This window comes from Podarcis gaigeae (assembly GCF_964106915.1).
Source record: "Podarcis gaigeae genome assembly, chromosome: 14".
Lineage (NCBI taxonomy): Eukaryota > Metazoa > Chordata > Lepidosauria > Squamata > Lacertidae > Podarcis > Podarcis gaigeae.
Genome location: NC_139690.1, coordinates 18,378,240 through 18,395,274, shown reverse-complemented (window position 1 = coordinate 18,395,274; position 17,035 = coordinate 18,378,240). Strand labels below are relative to the sequence as shown.

Below are 17,035 nucleotides of genomic sequence, written 5' to 3'. Positions count from 1 at the left end.
GGTCAGACATAGGCAAACACAGCCTCCAAATGTTTTGGGACTACAACTCCCATCACCCCTAGCAAACAGGACACCAGTGGTCAGGGATGATGGGAGCTGTAGTCCCAAAACATCTGTAGGGTGAGCTTGCCTATGCCTGGTGTTGGTGATAGGTATTGCTGGACACCAGCCAGGGCTCATGGCTTTGAAAGGGGTCAGTGCTGATACCCAGTGGCGTAGCGTGGGTTATCAGCACCCGGGGCAAGGCAAGTAATTTGCGCCCCCTAACCCATGGATTTGCGCCCCCTAACCCGTGGATGTGCGCCCCCTAACCCATGGATTTCCCTAACCCCCAGATGTTGCGCCCGGTGCGTCCGGCCCCCCCTGCACCCCCCACGCTACGCCCTTGCTGATACCCAAACCCCTTACTCTGTTGTTTTTCCTCTTGCTATTGCCCCTGCTCTGGGGGGTTCAAGGAACCATAGGCAGCAGCCACTTCTTGCTTACTCACCTGCCCTTTCTCTGGGAGCACTGGTGGGGATTAGGCAGCAACAGCAGAAGGGAGAGGAGTGGATCATATTAAGGACATCCTGTCCAAAGTCTCTTCTCTCCCCAGCCTGGAACACCACAGGCACAAACCTCACTGGTGTTAAAAATCAGCCATGCACCAGGCGTCTTTTGTGACTGGAGCAGGTCCAATTGAGACCACTTGGAAATCTATGGTCGGTGACTGGAGAAAGCAAAGTGTCACATAGAGGAGGACCTGAAATATTTTCCCCAAACTCTCGTTTGTTTTATTCTGGAGTGCTTTATTTGAAGTTTTGATGTGTTGTAAACCACTTTGAGCTTTGCTCTTTAAAATACAAAGTGGTATAGCAATGAAATTACTATATATACTTTATATATATACTACATATATATATATATATATATATATATATATATATATATATATATATATATACTTTTTCCATCGCAAAAAAGAGACAACAATAACCTAGGTTTAATGTGCCATTGGCGATTAGATTATATATCTGAGTTTTTAACAATGACCTCACCACCTTGAAAATTCCTAATCCAAGATACACTCACTAGACAATTACTCATCTCTTAGTTAATGGAGGAAAAACTCAGTGGGTCTTTTAAAACTTCTTGGTCAATAGAAGAGCAAGCTGGCAAAAATGCCAGGAAGTTTCTGACTTGTGATGCTGAAATATCATCATTGATCTGACCAAAGAGCTCTGATATTTTTCTTCTTAGAGCTCAGCTCTGTTTCTCCTTTCAGGGAATGTTTGGCTGCTTCTTATGAGATGTCCTCAGATGGCTTACCCAGTGCAGATTCTTGTGATCGGGGCATACGGCAATATAGGTATAAAAGTCCTGTATAAAGATGGCGCAGACACCTGAATTTTTATGCCATTTTGAAGGGCCCAGTGCATTAGTACAGGGGTCCCCAATTTATGTGGGTCCAGGGGCATATTTGGGGGAAGATAAGAAACCATAAACTACTCATTCCAAGAAGAAAACCTAGTGATGTTGAGAAGTTGCTTCCGTTCCAAACCATTTTTACCCCTGCCAAAAAAACAAGTAAAATGTGGATGAGAAAGGAGCAGGCAATTCCCCTCCAATAGCTCCTCAAATGACCAGAAAACCAGTTTTCAATAATTGCAATGGGGAAGGAAGCATGGCGAACCCCATGAGGGATATCTGAGAGTGCTGTGTTGCCCATGGACGCCATATTGCGGGTCCCCAGTACTAGGCTATAGTTGCTACTGTGGCACTCTTCCTTGATCATGCTCTCATTAATGGGATTGTTTTTGCATATGGTGACAAGAAAATCCCGTTGTAGGCTAAAAAAATGATCCCTTTTTAAACCGCTGTTGTATATTTCTCTCCCCCTCCCCATTCCCCACCCAGATAGTTGTCAAAGATTTGTTTTTGCTTTCAAAAGCTCTTTGCATCTCTGGCTAAGAGATGTTGAAAGGTGTGTTTTGATGTATGCCTACAGATGAAAGATACGCACCATTTTTTGGTAGCAAACTGGACCTTGTGTCTATTTGAATACATATTCAGATCCTCCCCCCCTTTTTCTTAGTTATTTATAATGTACTGACATCAATGGATTTTTATTGGCACACGAGTACTTAAGTTGTTGCCGCTGCAAAAATCCAGCTTTTTGAAGTGGGGGAGAAAGTGACTTGAGCCTTCTGTGTTTATGATGACTTGGTAAATCGGGGGTGGGGGTGGGGAGCCCTGGAGATGTTGCTGGATTCTCCACCCCTCTTGTAAATCATTTTTATCCAGATATCCTGCTCACCCCTCAACAGTCTCCAGTAGGGCTCTAAATGAATTAAACAAAATTTTTTAATTGATCAACTGTTATTTAGCTGATTAAAAATATTCTATATGTACCTTTTTTGATATATTGACAGCTGGGGTAATGTAATAATTTAACAAACAATGCCTGCCTCTTCATGTAGTAGCTATTATTTTCTTTTTATTTCCCCTCATGGTGACACAGCTGACCCAAAACAGCCCTAAAACGTAAACAAGCATGCCCCCATCTTAGTCTCACTGGACAAAAGTTCCCTTGACTGACAAACTGACTTAAGTATAAGTTGATTGACCTACCAAGTTAAAAGTTTGCCAACCTGATTTCCTTATGGGGGGTAAATAAGACCCTTCTGAATCCAAATTTCACATGACCTTTGTGGTGTGGGTCTTTCTGAGCCAAAAGGAGGCTATCCTCCATACACACCCTTGTTGATATTATCTATGCATGAACATGGAGGTGCGCTCAATGGCACACACCTGCTCAGAAATCAGTTCAATAATTAGGCTGCACAAGAGGGGCACGCCTTTGTCTGTGATGCTCTGTCTGTGATGCAGGCAATAAACGTCTGTTCTCACCCTGCATTCTGTTAATGAGATAGAGACAGGTAAGCATCACACATCTCAACTTCCTTGCCTTCAGCTACATCAATGAAACAGTGACAAGCTATTAATGGGAGGTGATGGGCCGAGTGCTAATTAGTGCTTCTCCTTCTCTCTTTCCCCTCCACCCAACTTTTACTAACCCTGTGCACCGAGATCTTTCTCACAGTCTTTCCCTTAAGCTTGCTGTCCTTTGTTTTCAAGTAGTTCATATAAAACAGATGAGCAGAGGGATTTTTTGGGGCGTGGGTGTGTGTGTCTGAATGGTATATCGCCGTGCAAACCTACATGTGCTTATTCAGAGGTAAATCCCAATGAGTTCAATAGGACTGAAAGCCCAGTTAAGTGCGTATAGCAACTGTCAACATCCAGGTGCTCTCCAGATGTTGGACTACATTTCCCATCATCCTTGACCTTTGACCCTGCTGACTCGGGCTGTAGTCCAAAACAGCCGGAGGGCATCAGGTTGGAAGAAGACCTAGTTGTCCATCTAGGTCTAGTCGTTGACAGACCCTCTTCTCCATGAATTCATTCATTCTTTGTTAAAAATGCTAACTAGTGGAGGCTGCTACTTCTTTTATGGTTGTGACTTCAATGGCTTTGTGTCCCATTCTGGGGGATGCAGTTTAAGGAGGATGCAGACAAACTGATATGGGTTCAGAGGAGGGCAGTGAAGATGGCCAGGAGCATGGAAAAGAAGTCATGGGATGAAAGGCTGAAAAACTGAACATGCTTACTCTGACAAAGAGAAGACTGGAAGGACATAAAAACATCCACCAAATCCGTGAAGGGCTGTCACATAGAATATTTGTTTTCAGCTACCCTGGTGCAGAGGAGTAGGCCAAACAAGCTTATGTTACAGAAATGTGGATTTGGGTAGGAGACATTTCTTAACTCAGGGATGGGGAACCTCAGGCCTGGGGGCCACTCTCTATCTGGCCCTTGAGACTCTCCCCAAACCATGCACCCTTTTATCCCAACGCCACTCCCCTCACCAGCTCTGCTTTGCACCCTCCTTGAGTGTTTTTGCCTGGAGGGGGCATGTCCTTGGACTCTGATAATGTTTCTCGCTTGCCTAGGTGAAGGGTAGAGTGAGCATGTGGGCTGAGTCAATTAGCATTTGTTCCTCCACCCAGTTTTTCTCCTGGCCCCACCTACCACTGGCATGTGGTCCCTGAAAGTTTACCTGGAAGGGAATACGGCCCTTGAGCTGAAGCGCTTTCCCACCCCTGTCTTAACTGTACAAGCAGTTTGACAATGGGACCGATGACCTAGAGAGGTCGTAGGGTCTCCCTCCCTTGGTGCCTTCAAGTAGAATCCACCCATTGTGGGTGCGCAAGCTCTTGATTTCATGTATCAAGCAGGGGGTTAGTTAGATGGAATTGCATACAAGGCCCTCTCCAACTCTAGGAGTCTGTGTCTCATATGAAGGTGCACTTCCCTGCAGCAGTAGTAGGGAACCACTCGTCCTCCTGCCATTCTTGGGCTCCAACTTCCATCAGCACCAGCCATCAAGATCAGGGATGATAGGAGGTGTATACCAACATCATATGAAGGGCCACAGATTCTCTGTCACTGGTCTACACTGACTGAATTTGCCAGTCTAGGTTCACCCCCCGGCATCAAATGTTGTGTTGTCATTTATAATGGTGGTATATAAAATTCTTAAGACACTGTGATATATCTGATAAGCGGTGGTATATTTACACACACACACTTTAAATCAGAAACATGCATTTCTATAGGGCTTGTTTTACTACGAGTAGGGTTTCAGATTTGATTGTTGATGTCCATCCAGCAGTGCAGACAGAGCATTTTTAGACTCTAGGCTTGGTTATCGTTTGTTTGTTCCCCTTACACAGTAATGTGTTTTACTTGCCCGCTTCAGAATGTGGCAAGCCAGCCCAGCTACTTTTGGGGGCCTTTCTGCTTATTCCACTTTTGGGGGGCAACCTGTGCCCAAAGTCCTGCCCTGATGGCAGCAGTGTGCCTACCCCCTCCCCTCCCAGAAATGAAGTTTGCAGGGTTCCTTGTATGACAGGAATTAAACCAGATGAAGGCTGTGATATGGAAATGCCCCTTTATGCTGTGATGCACTTTACAGGCAGTTACAGTTGTATTTGCTGTGAGCAGAGGGCATTTCCCTGCAGCAAGCTCATTGGCATCACGCGGTCAGGTGTGCCTCCTTAAACACCCATGTAGAGAGCCAGAACCCTGTGGGACCTTCCGAAGTTCATGGACGTTTTAAGGATACACACCCAACCATTCACGCTTTCGTTGCAGCAAATGCCAACCCATTCATCAGGGCAATCACAGATGTGGATCATTGCTAGGGACTTGGGGCATCTGAAAGAGTAGCCAGCCAAGGTATTGCATAGTGACCAATTCATCTCCATGACTGAATGGCTGTTGTCTAGTCCCTCTCTTCTTCTTTGTCCATCTCTCTCTCTCCCCTCCCTCCCTTGCACCCCGTTTTTTGTGCTTGCTTTGGCAGAGGGGTTGCCTTGCTAGCTCTTCAAATGCAAACAGTTATTTTGTTTGTTTTTCAGACAGTGGTGGTGCTTTGTAGGCACACGGAATGGAGCGAGGCGGGTGGGCAAAGGGTGGCCGGCGGGGGGGGGGGGGGATACGAGAGAAGGACTCATTCACATTAGCGGAGTTCTTATTAAAGCCGGGTGCGCAGTGGCCAGTTGCTCGACACAAAACCATATGCTGCTTCCCAGACATAAATCCCATGCAGGAACAAAGCCTTCTGTACCTTGGGCCACAGTTTGTTCTCCCTCCCTCCCCACTCTCTCATGCCGGAGGTTTCCTAGTGCCAGGGAGATATGATAATTCTCATGGAGAGAGAGGGAGGGAGAGGGAGGGAGGGAGGATAAAAATGCCTTTGCTCTTTGTGTCTGTTTAATTCAATGCGAATCCCCAGCCCTGGACATCATGAATGGTGGCTTTGTATAGGCCTTTCCTAAGCCTCAACCGCCAAGTCTCCCTCCCTCCCGGGCCTCCCCCTTGTTTCCCACCATTGGATGCCGATTAACAAACTAAATTATTTTCCCTCCCTAATGATGTTTTCCCAATTTGCACATGGGGTGGATGGATCTGGTGGGGGAAGGAAAAGCTTCTTGCAAAAGGAGATGCTAACCCAGCCAGAGAAAAGGAGCTGGGAAAGGAAGGAGCAGGATTAAAGAGCATGTGTGTGTGTGTGTGTGTGTGGTGGAAAACATGCTTAACGGTGAGGAATTTTGTTTTGTTTTTTGCTTTTTCTAGCGTTCCTTCTAATTACATGAAGCAAAATGGGGGTACACTGGCCTGGTTCGCAAGGCACCCTGAGCCAAACCTTGACTTAGCGACACCAATGCTGAGCTAAACCAAGGTCAAGCTGGTGTTTCTTGAGCCAACATCAAACATTGGTTACAGCTTGTAGTAAGCAAGGGTTGCCACACTTTCAAAGAGTCAAAACAAAAGTTGTTGAGCCTTTTTGGGGACAAAGTTGTTCAGCTTTTTTTGGGGGGGGGGGGGAAATCTGCCAACAACATACGGCCAACATTTTCAAGACATTTCCAGTGATTTTCAGAAATTCTGCCCGGACGCTGTTTCCGACAGACGATTCCCAGATATGTCTGGGGAATTTCGGGTGCGTGGCAGCCCTACAAGGAGAGAGCTTAACTGTGATTCCTGGTTTGGACTTTGGGTTGATGGGAGCACAAAGGTCTGGTGAGGAACAAAGCAGCTGCAGGTTCTTCCCTGGAAACCGACACGATATCGCTGAGCCACAGTTTAGCATGCTGTGTGAACCAGTTCACTGTTGCGATGTACTGGTGAGGAGTCTATGGATTAAATTTTAGCTCAGCCCATAAGTTCAGCTCATTGCATGGCCTTAGGCAAGCTAACATGTTTTCAGCCTCCCCCCCCCCCCATTTCAGGATGACACCACCCTACAGGGCTGTTGTAAAGGGACTTTAATCTGAGCTTTACTTCGTAGTTCTGTTAGTTTGGTTTATTCCATTTGTTCATTGCTTCACACAGCTTAAAAAGTGATTTATAAGGACATTATAAGGATGACGGAAGTCTTAACATATGGATTTTTTTTATGTTACCTTTTTGTATTTGATGTGATCTGTTTTTTTTTGTTGTTGTTGTTCTCTTTGTGGTGAAGGGACTTAATATGTAAAAGAATAAAGATTAAAATGCCAAAAATAAAGAGTGCTTCACGACTGAGTGGGGATTCAAACCATGGTCTCCCAGCACTCTAAACATTGTGTCACACTGGCATTAAGGGACATGCTAGACTGTATAATTTCACCTGTGTGGGTGATTGCATTTTTTAAAAAATGTTTCCCTGTGGAAAAGAAAACCTCCCTGTATTTAATAGACTAGAATATGGTACACTGGAAAACGTGAGACCAACTGGTTACAATGTCCAAGGTAGAGAGTGTCATATTCCCACCTCTGGTCTGAAATGGCACCGTTTGGAATTCTGCCACCTCATATTGCTTAATGCATAGATAAGCTCCTGGGTCCTATCTCTACAACTGGCAGTATGAAATAGTAAAAATCTGAGTGGTTTGTTGTTGTTTTTTTGGGGGGAGGTGTCATCGCAGACTGTAATACTTCAGACTGCAATGTGAATATATCCAATGCACATTGCATATTGGATAATAAAATACCATGTTAGGGAGAAGGTTGGATGGATTATGCTCACTTTCTGCAAGCACAGAGTTCTGTTTTTGTGGGAAAGCAATCAAATGTCCGACATCTCCCATTCCATCTTGAACCCACACACCTACAGCTTAAAGTGGTGTAGTTCGGCAATGACTTTACCACTTGATTCTGTCAAATGAGTATAAACTGGAAACCAGTCTACCAAGCGGAGTCCTCAAATTCCTTATTTTAAGGCCTGCATAGATCATCCGAAAACTAAATTCTCTTTCGGCGTCCATTTTTCTGTGAATGACAAGCAGTAATTACTTGACATCCATCCAGACGTGTGGGAGCCTTTCTCTAATTGAGATGAATTTTTTTCTTCTTCTTCCTTAATCAGACGTGACTGAGAGTTCATGACTTGGGATGCGGTGACACAAAGAGACAAGACATCTCTCTCTCTCAGCTTGGAGAGGTGAGTCAATGGATTTGGACACAGAAGGCAGAGGGGCTGGGTGGGTTTTTACTTTCTAATCATGCACATTCTATGTATGGGAGTATCTACTCCAGAAAACCAGAACCAATCATACTGGTTGCTTTGGGTGCTCCTAGGTAAAAGACATAAGATGAAAATATATTAGTGGGAAGAGAGTCAGTTTGACATAGTGGTTAGAGTCTTGGATGGACTGGGGAGATTCAGGTTCAAGACTCAAAACCATACATTTAAAGCACATAGGTAAAGGGACCTCTGACCATTAGGTCCAGTCATGGCCGACTGTAGGGTTGCGGTGCACATCTCGCTTTATTGGCCGTGGGAGCCGGTGTACAGTTTCTGGGTCATGTGGCCAGCATGACTAAGCCACTTCTGGCGAACCAGAGCAGCGCACAGAAACACCATTTACCTTCCCACCAGAGCGGTACCTATTTATCTACTTGCACTTTGACATGCTTTTGAACTGCTAGGTTGGCAGGAGCAGGGACTGAGCAATGGGAGCTCACCCCATTGCAGGGATTCAAACCACCAACCTTCTGATTGACAAGTCCTAGGCTCTGTGGTTTATTCCCCCAAATAATCCCGGAGCTGTAGTTTGTTAGGGATTCAGATAGTCCAATGTTATCTACCCCAGGTATGAGGAACCTTAGGCCTACGAGTCAAGCTTAGCCCTCCAGGCCTCTCTGTCTGGGCTGCAATGTTCGACACCTGAGGTTTCCCATTGCTGGAGTAGATAGTACTAAAGCAGTTTCACATATTCACATATCCTGGAGCTAGAGTGAGGGAGAACAGACTTATAGTATGATCTACCACTACTGTTACTTTCTCATCTTCACTCCCTTCCCCAGGGAAACTTGGGTTGGGTCAAGATGACAAACACACTTCCTAGAACATCCATGAGTTTGGTTATTGTGGTCCTTCCCTCCCCTCCAGAAAGTTAGCTACTGCCCACCACCATATCAACAGTGCGGTAGGAATTGGTCCTGTGATCCAGCAAGATCAAGAGTGGGAGGGCAGGTATCTGAATCACATTGAATTCAGAAAGGTAGCAAAGGTTAATTCACACCCAATTAGTGAGTTGCAAATGGCTAGGAACAAAGTACCAATTATCCTGGTAGCAGATGTGTTCATGCTTCAGCTCATAGGTGGTGGCAGACTTACAGCCTCAGGGGTGTGACCAAGTGCCTTTTTTATTCAAGGATGAGCAAAGTGTACGACCTGTTCTGGCCATGTTGGGTGTTTGAATAAGAGTGAAGGGGAACTGACCCAGAAGAAAGAGTGTGTAAGGTCTCTGTATTTAGGCAGTAGAGAGCAGGTTTGGGGGCAGGTTTTGTGAAGGGCACCTGCTTTACATGCAAAAAATCTGAGGCTCAATCCCTGGAATCTCAGGGGGAGGGGAGGGGGCTCGGAAGGATCCCTGCCTCAGACCCTAGAGAGCCATTGCCAGTCTAAAACTGGGCAATATGGTCTAGCAGTCTGACTCTGTATAAGGCAACTTCCTAGGTGTCTGTGTTCAACCAGCCAGAATTGGGTACTTCAGGACCTGGGAGAGCTCCCCAGGATGAACTGAAGTTGTTCTGACACATTCCAAAGACTAACCCTTATATTTGCAAGCTGGCCTGCTAACTGCCAGAATCATACCATATATATGTAAGGCAAATGTCATTTTTACCAGGTAGGACTCACGTTACTTCTGCGCTGCTGTGGTGCAAATATTGCCAGTGAGGAGAGGGAAACGATCTCATCCTTTTGCCCTCACACAAGAAATTCTGGCTCTATCTTTTATTGTGCGTTAAGGCCCCAAAAGCTGAGTGCTTGTGTCTGTGAGTACAGTGTGAGAGTGTGCAGTGATATATCAGTTCACAGGGATTATCTGTGTTTTTGTCTTCCTGTGTGTAACCATGGCATTATGCCCATGTACCGTACTCTGTGAGTAATGACGCTGTGCCTTATTGTCTCCCGCGCAGAGGCTGTGCGACATTCTGCTGCCGAGATAAGGAACTTCCAATTTGGCACGAGCTGCAAACGGCGATGAAGATGGAGGGCCACTGCGTGCATCTCTGGCTTTTAATTCCCCCTGCCCTACTTCCTCTTCCTTAGTCCTGCTCTCCCCTCCCTCAAAGCCCATCCGTGCTGTGTGCGGTGCCCTCAAAGAACAAGTAGGAGGAGGCTGTGTGTGTGTGTGTGTGTGTGTCTGTGTTTGTGTATGAAAGAAGGGCAGCCCCTCTCCCTGAGAAGAGACCCTCTCAACAACTCCAGGCCACCCTGCCGCAGCTTATAGGTTCTCGGTGCCAGGAAGCCATTTTGATGGAGTCAAATGCCGTTTTGTAAGATGGCCGCATTGACGTGAGGTAGGTTGCACAGCTGCTGAATCGTTACCGTAATGCCGAAGCCCGCCCTCTCCTCCCTTTTGATCTCGCTAATTAATTAACACACAACGGCAGAACAATAGGCCAAGCTGGCACATCCCCATTTCTGTCTGTGCCACCTCTTTCCTCAGGCAGAAAGATCCTTGCCCTCCTGCACGAATAATTGAACTAATGGACTTTTCCCACTTACCCTTCCTCATATATATATATATATTTTGGGTATGTGTTTATGCCTGTCTGCTGCCCATCCTGTTATCCAAATGAGGGTAGAGGCGCAGGGAGGGAGGAAAGAAATTGGTGCATAGGATGGAGTGGGGAAGAAAGGAATGCTTTTATTTCTTTGCATGCAAAAAAAAAAAATACTTAGTGATTTTTAAATGGAGGGGGGTCAGTGGGAGTGACATCCCCCCCCCGGTATATAACCCATCAGGGAAATGACAGGATGAGTTAGCTTTGCTTTTGGTACTGTAATAGCAAACTGTAATGTCTGTTATTCCAATATGTATATGCATAAACACACATGCTCAGTCTCTGTATATTCAAATATGTTACCATATTCAAATATATCTGTAAGTAATTTGACATCGTACAAAGGATAGAAATCCACCTGTTCCTTTGTTTTGACTTTTTATGACTGCCTGGCCTGTTAATGCTTTATTTTATTTTACTTATCTATTTATCTATCACCTCCATCCCACTTTTCTTCATATTAAAGACTCAGTGCAACAGGATAGAATACCCCACCCCACCATACAATATCATCAAGTCAAACAATGCAGAATCAAGCCAATCCTATAGGTCGTTACTGCAGTAGACCGCTTCCAGTTGTGTGTGTATGTGGTTTTGTTTGTGTATGAATGAATGAATGTGATCAGGGGTTGTATTCAAATTAGGAGAGTGTTCTGTCAGATTTCTCCTTGGTGCGACGGAACGTTCTCTCTTTCTCCCCCCCCCCCACAGTGTTCCCTAAATATCTTCTGGGTTTCCCCCCAATGCTCCAGTGGAGGATGGCATGGGGTACACATAGGGAAAGAGGGAAGATCCCCTTGTGGTAGTATAAGAATTTAGTATGATGCCATCCACATTATCTATATATGTATACATAAGTGTTAAAAGGCGTAATATACATTTGTTTCTCCTAAAGAGGATCAGTTTGGACATTTCCCTGATGCCAAGGGGTAATCTGTTTATTCTTAATTCTACTTTCTATGTAGCAACTCTGCAAAAAATACAACACAGGAACTCCACGCCCATTTCAGAAGTAGTCTCCAAATAGCACTAACTGGAATACATGCCAGTAGTCTAAGGAGGGGCACTGCCGCGTTCACAACCCGAAGTTTACGTATCCAGAGGGATACGTAAGCAGAGGTACGACTGTGTGTGTGTGTGTGTGTGTGTGTGGAGAGAGAGAGAGAGAGAGAGAGAGAGAGAGAGAGAGAGAAATGTGAGTGTGCACGTATTAGGCATAGCTAGTTTCTCCATTCTCTTAAAAGAGAATTTCTCATTTGACCATAGCACTTGGCAGGTGCAATCTGAAACAATGCTCTGGCAATTTTGTAATTTCTGCTGCAAAGCCAAAATAAAATGTAAACAGTGCATAAGTTAAAAACAATGTAAACAGTGCATGAGTTAAAAATAGTTAAATGCCGCCTTGTGCAAATATACATTTTGGAGGCAGACTTGCAGTTTAGGGGGGGGCAGGGGGGGGCTGAAGGGGCATTGTGCCCCCCCCCGAGTTTCAGAGCATATGCAAATAATCTTTTGGAGAGCTTGCTTTTCTGATTAGCTCTCTGGCCTGTTGCAGATGTAAACTTGCCAGCTTCGTAAACCTTGGTTTATGAAGCCAGGAATGAGCATTTAGAACAATTCACTGAATGAATATTGTTTTAAAAAATTAAATAGGCCCTTGTCCTAAATGTTTAACCACAGTCATGTATCCTTTTGGATTTTAACTTCAGCTTGTGGGCACCAGGGAGGACTCTGTGGGCGCATCTGCACTCTCAAGCACCCCTGTTTTATGGCATTGGGCCTGTGGGAGCATCTCTGCGCTAGCTTTTTGGCTGAGAGAGGTGGCATCTGTCCACCCCCCACAGTTCCTTCTGGGACCAAAGGCGAGAGCGCTCCCTCCCTCCCACTGCCTCAAAGCTGCTGTAACGGCTTTTCTGATCTCATGCTGTCAGCTGATGGTGACAACACACATGAACAATTTTGGGTCACAGTACCATAGAAATAGGGACACGGGTGACGCTGTGGGTTAAACCACAGAGCCTAGGACTCGCCGATCAGAAGGTCAGCGGTTCGAATCCCTGCAACGGGGTGAGCTCCCGTTGCTCGGTCCCTGCTCCTGCTGACCTAGCAGTTTGAAAGCACATCAAAGTGCAAGTAGATAAATAGGTACCACTCCAGCGGAAAGGTAAACGGTGTTTCCGTGTGCTGCTCTGGTTCGCCAGAAGCGGCTTAGTCATGCTGGCCACATGACCTGGAAGCTGTACACCGGCTCCCTCGGCCAATAAAGCGAGATGAGCACCGCAACCCCAGAGTCGGTCACGACTGGACCTAATGGTCAGTGGTCCCGTTACCTTTACATTACTATAGAAATGCGCCTAACATTGAGTCAGATCATTGGTCCATCGTGTATTTCCTACACTGTCCAGCAATTATTCTCTTGGGTTTAAATGGGATATCTGTAGCCTTATCTGGAGATGTTGAGGACTGAGCCTGGCAACTTCAGTGTGGGAAAGCAGATTCTCTGCTGCTGAGCTATGGCCCTTTCCTAATTTGCAGGGTGAGGTGCATCAGGTTCTAAATGAAGATATTTTTGTATTGCATGGGGAAGTTTGCCCAGATGTCTGTGGGGACCCCCTCTGGCACACCCTCTCTTCCAGTTTGAGTGCCCCACATGTCCACAACACAAGCACACACTTCATATTAACGGGAAAATGATGATATCCTTAACCTTAGAGCTAGAGGGATAGGAGAACTTGTGGCCTTCCAAATGTTGTTGAGCTCCAACTCGTATCGGCCCTGCCAAATATGGCCAGCGATAAGGAAGGATGGGAATTGTGGTTCAGCAATAACTAGGGGGCCACAGGTTCCCCATCCCTGTTTTAGGTAAAGGTAAAGGGACCCCTGACCATTAGGTCCAGTCGTGACTGACTCTAGGGTTGTGGTGCTCATCTTACTTTATTGGCTGAGGGAGCCGGCGTACAGCTTCTGGGTCATGTGGCCAGCATGATTAAGCCACTTCTGGCGAATCAGAGCAGCGCACGGAAATGCCATTTACCTTCCCGCCAGAGCGGTACCTATTTATCTACTTGCACTGGTGTGCTTTCGAACTGCTAGGTTGGCAGGAGTAGGGACCGAGCAACGGAAGCTCACCCCGTCGTGGGGATTTGAACCGCTGACCTTCTGATCGGCAATTCCTAGGCTCTGTGGTTTAACCCACAGTGCCACCCGCGTCCCCTATCCCTGTTTTAGATGTCTTTAAAAGAAGTGGGTGAAACTCAGCAAGTTAAAGGATCACCTACACAGGGCCAAATTGACTTTCTGTGCAAGAAATAGGATGCAGACCATGACAGATTTTTTTAGAAAGTTTTTTTTTAAAAGAAAAAAATCATTTCCCCATCAGTGCATCATACAGTTACATCCTGATCCGGCAAAAGAAACAGGCTTCCATGTGCAGATTAATATTTTAGATTCTCTTTCTCCCACACTTGCAGTTGGTGTAGACAGTGCCGTCTGATGTAGTGTTTGAAGACATTTCTGTATTCTGACCCATCTCTCCCCTTGTCAAGCTATTGAGAAAGCTCTTAATTTCATTGTGAGATTCTGGTTCCTGAGTGACCTGATAAGGCCTGCATATCCGGGAGACATTGTGGCAATTTAGCTCTATATTAATAGCAATGGTTCCCTAGTACCTTCTGGATTTTGGACGCTGTAGAGGAATTTCACATTTGCACCACAGGAAGTTACTGGTGCACTCACATCTATTTCCTGTCAAGCTGCTTGCCTCTTGTCATCTTCATTTAAAAGCCTGCTCTTCTTGGTTGTGTATAGTTGACCATGTAATGATTAAGAACATAAGTTAGATCCTGCTGGCTCAGTCCAATGGCCCATCTAGTCTTGTATACTTTTCTCTCAGTGGCCAGTCAGAGGCCTGCAGGAAACCCTCAAGCAGGGTCTGAACATCACAGCAGTCTCCTCCCCTATGGTTTCCAAATGTAGAGATAAAGGTAAAGGGACCCCTGACCATTAGGTCCATTCATGGCCGACTCTGGGGTTACGGCACTCATCTCGCTTTATTGGCCGAGGGAGCCAGCGTACATGTGGCCAGCATGACTAAGCCACTTCTGGCGAACCAGAGCAGCGCACGGAAACACCATTTACCTTCCCGCCGGAGTGGTACCTATTTATCTACTTGCACTTTGACGTGTTTTCGAACTGCGTAGAGGTACAGCATAACTATTTGTCATTGATAGCCTTCTCCTCATGAACTGGTCTCATCCTCTTTTGAAGCTCCTGGAGGAACAAGTTCCATAGTTTAACTATGCACTGCACGAAGAGATGCTTTCTTTTACCTTTCCAGAATCTTCCAACATTCAGTTTCATTGGATGTGCACATGTTCTAGTCTCATGAGAGAGGGAGAAATCTTTTCTCTATCCACTTCTTCCACGCCATGTATAATCTTATAAATATCTATCATGTCCTATCTTACTTGCCTTTTCTCTATACAGTGGTACCTCAGGTTAAATACTTAATTCGTTCCGGAGGTCCGTACTTAACCTGAAACTGTTCTTAACCTGAAGCACCATTTTAGCTAATGGGGCCTCCTGCTGCTGCTGTGCTGCCGTAGCCCAATTTCTGTTCTTATCCTGAAGCAAAGTTCTTAATCTGAAGCACTATTTCTGGGTTAGCGGAGTCTGTAACCTGAAGCGTATGTAACCCGAGGTATCACTGTACTAAAACGCTCCAAATGTTAAAAAAAATAAATAAAAATCCTTCCAGTAGCACCTTAAAGACCAACTAAGTTAGTTCTTGGTATGAGCTTTCGTGTGCATGCACACTTCTTCAGAAAGCTCATACCAAGAACTAACTTAGTTGGTCTTTAAGGTGCTACTGGAAGGAATTTTTTTTATTTTGTTTTGATTATGGCAGACCAACACGGCTACCTATCTGTAACTGCTCCAAATGTTGTAACTTTTCCTCAGAGGGGAGTCGCTTGATGATTTCGGTTACCCTTTTCTGAACATTTCCCAACTCCTGTTACCCCTTTTGAGGTGAGGGTTGTGGAAAAAAGGGCTGCCTCTATGGGGACACGGGTGGCGCTGTGGGTAAAACCTCAGTGCCTAGGACTTGCCGATCGTATGGTCGGCGGTTCGGATCCCCGCGGTGGGGTGAGGTCCCGTCGTTCGGTCCCAGCTCCTGCCCACCTAGCAGTTCGAAAGCACCCTTAAGTGCAAGTAGATAAATAGGTACCGCTTCATAGCGGGAAGGTAAACAGCATTTCCGTGTGCTGCTCTGGTGCCGGTTCGCCGGAGCAGCTTCATCACGCTGGCCACGTGATCTGGAAGTGTCTGCGGATAGTGCTGGCTCCCGGCCTCTAGAGTGAGATGAGCGCACAACCCTAGAGACTGTCACGACTGGCCCGTATGGGCTGGGGTACCTTTACCTTTACCTATGGTTTTGAGCCTCTGTTTGGGACCTGACCATCACACCTAAACAGAGAATCTGGCCACCTCTGATGAAATCCCTTTTGGATACTGACCGTTTCCGGAACTGAAGCCATGAAATAGCATCTTTGTTTTGGGACATCCATTGCTAGTCCTACAGAGGACAGGCCTATCAAAGTTGATTTACATGACTAACTTAGGTTCACTTCAGTAGGCCTACTCTTGAGTAGAACTCGGTTGGATACAACCCATGATGTCTCAGGAAAGAAGATGGGATTCCCCCTTCCCTGCATGCACTTCTGGCTTATGACAAAAAAATAAACAAAACTAACAATAACCATGAATGCCTTTGCTAAAGCTAGTACAGGTGCACCTTGGTTCTCAAACACAATCTGTTCCAGAAGTCCATTTGACTTCTGAAATGTTCAAAAACCAAGACATGGCTTCTGATTGGCTGCAGGAGCTTCCCGCACTCAAGCGGAAGCCGCATCGGGCGTTCAGCTTCCGAAAAACGTCAGGAAACCAGAACACTTACTTTTGGGTTTGCGGCATTCAGGAGCCGATTTGTTCATCAGCTAAGCCGTTCAAGAACCAAGGTCCCACTGTATCCCCAAACCTTACCTAGGGTTTAAATGCATTTAAACACGTGCCACATATAGTCTTAACTAGAGTTGGCAGTATTGGGGAGCTGGTAATTGGTAATGGAAGCTTTCAGGATTTAATTTTACTCTTACGTGACTCTTTACAAAGTCATCTGTATTTGTAATGATGGGCTCCATAAATCTCAACTGTCTGTCTCCCTTCCCTTCTTCGTCTGTCTCTCTTACCATGTTCTATCCATCTCTGCCCTTCCATCTGTTTCTTGAGATGTGCCCTGGACTGAAAAAGCATGTTAACAGTGTTCATGGGGGGTAGCGGGTGGGTGGTAATTTGTCTGGCTGGTTTCATA

The 17,035-nt window shown here is 45.7% G+C and overlaps 1 long non-coding RNA gene across 2 annotated transcripts in view; it reads left to right on the top strand.

The window, feature by feature from the left end:
* LOC310831796 overlaps positions 1-17,035 on the top strand; it is a 97,711-nt gene that overhangs the window by 36,327 nt on the left and 44,349 nt on the right. For both annotated transcript variants that reach the window (XR_014557959.1, XR_014557960.1), the window contains exons 2-3: positions 7,955-8,029; positions 10,015-10,398. This is a non-coding gene — a long non-coding RNA (uncharacterized lncRNA). The remainder of the gene's footprint in view (positions 1-7,954; positions 8,030-10,014; positions 10,399-17,035) is intronic.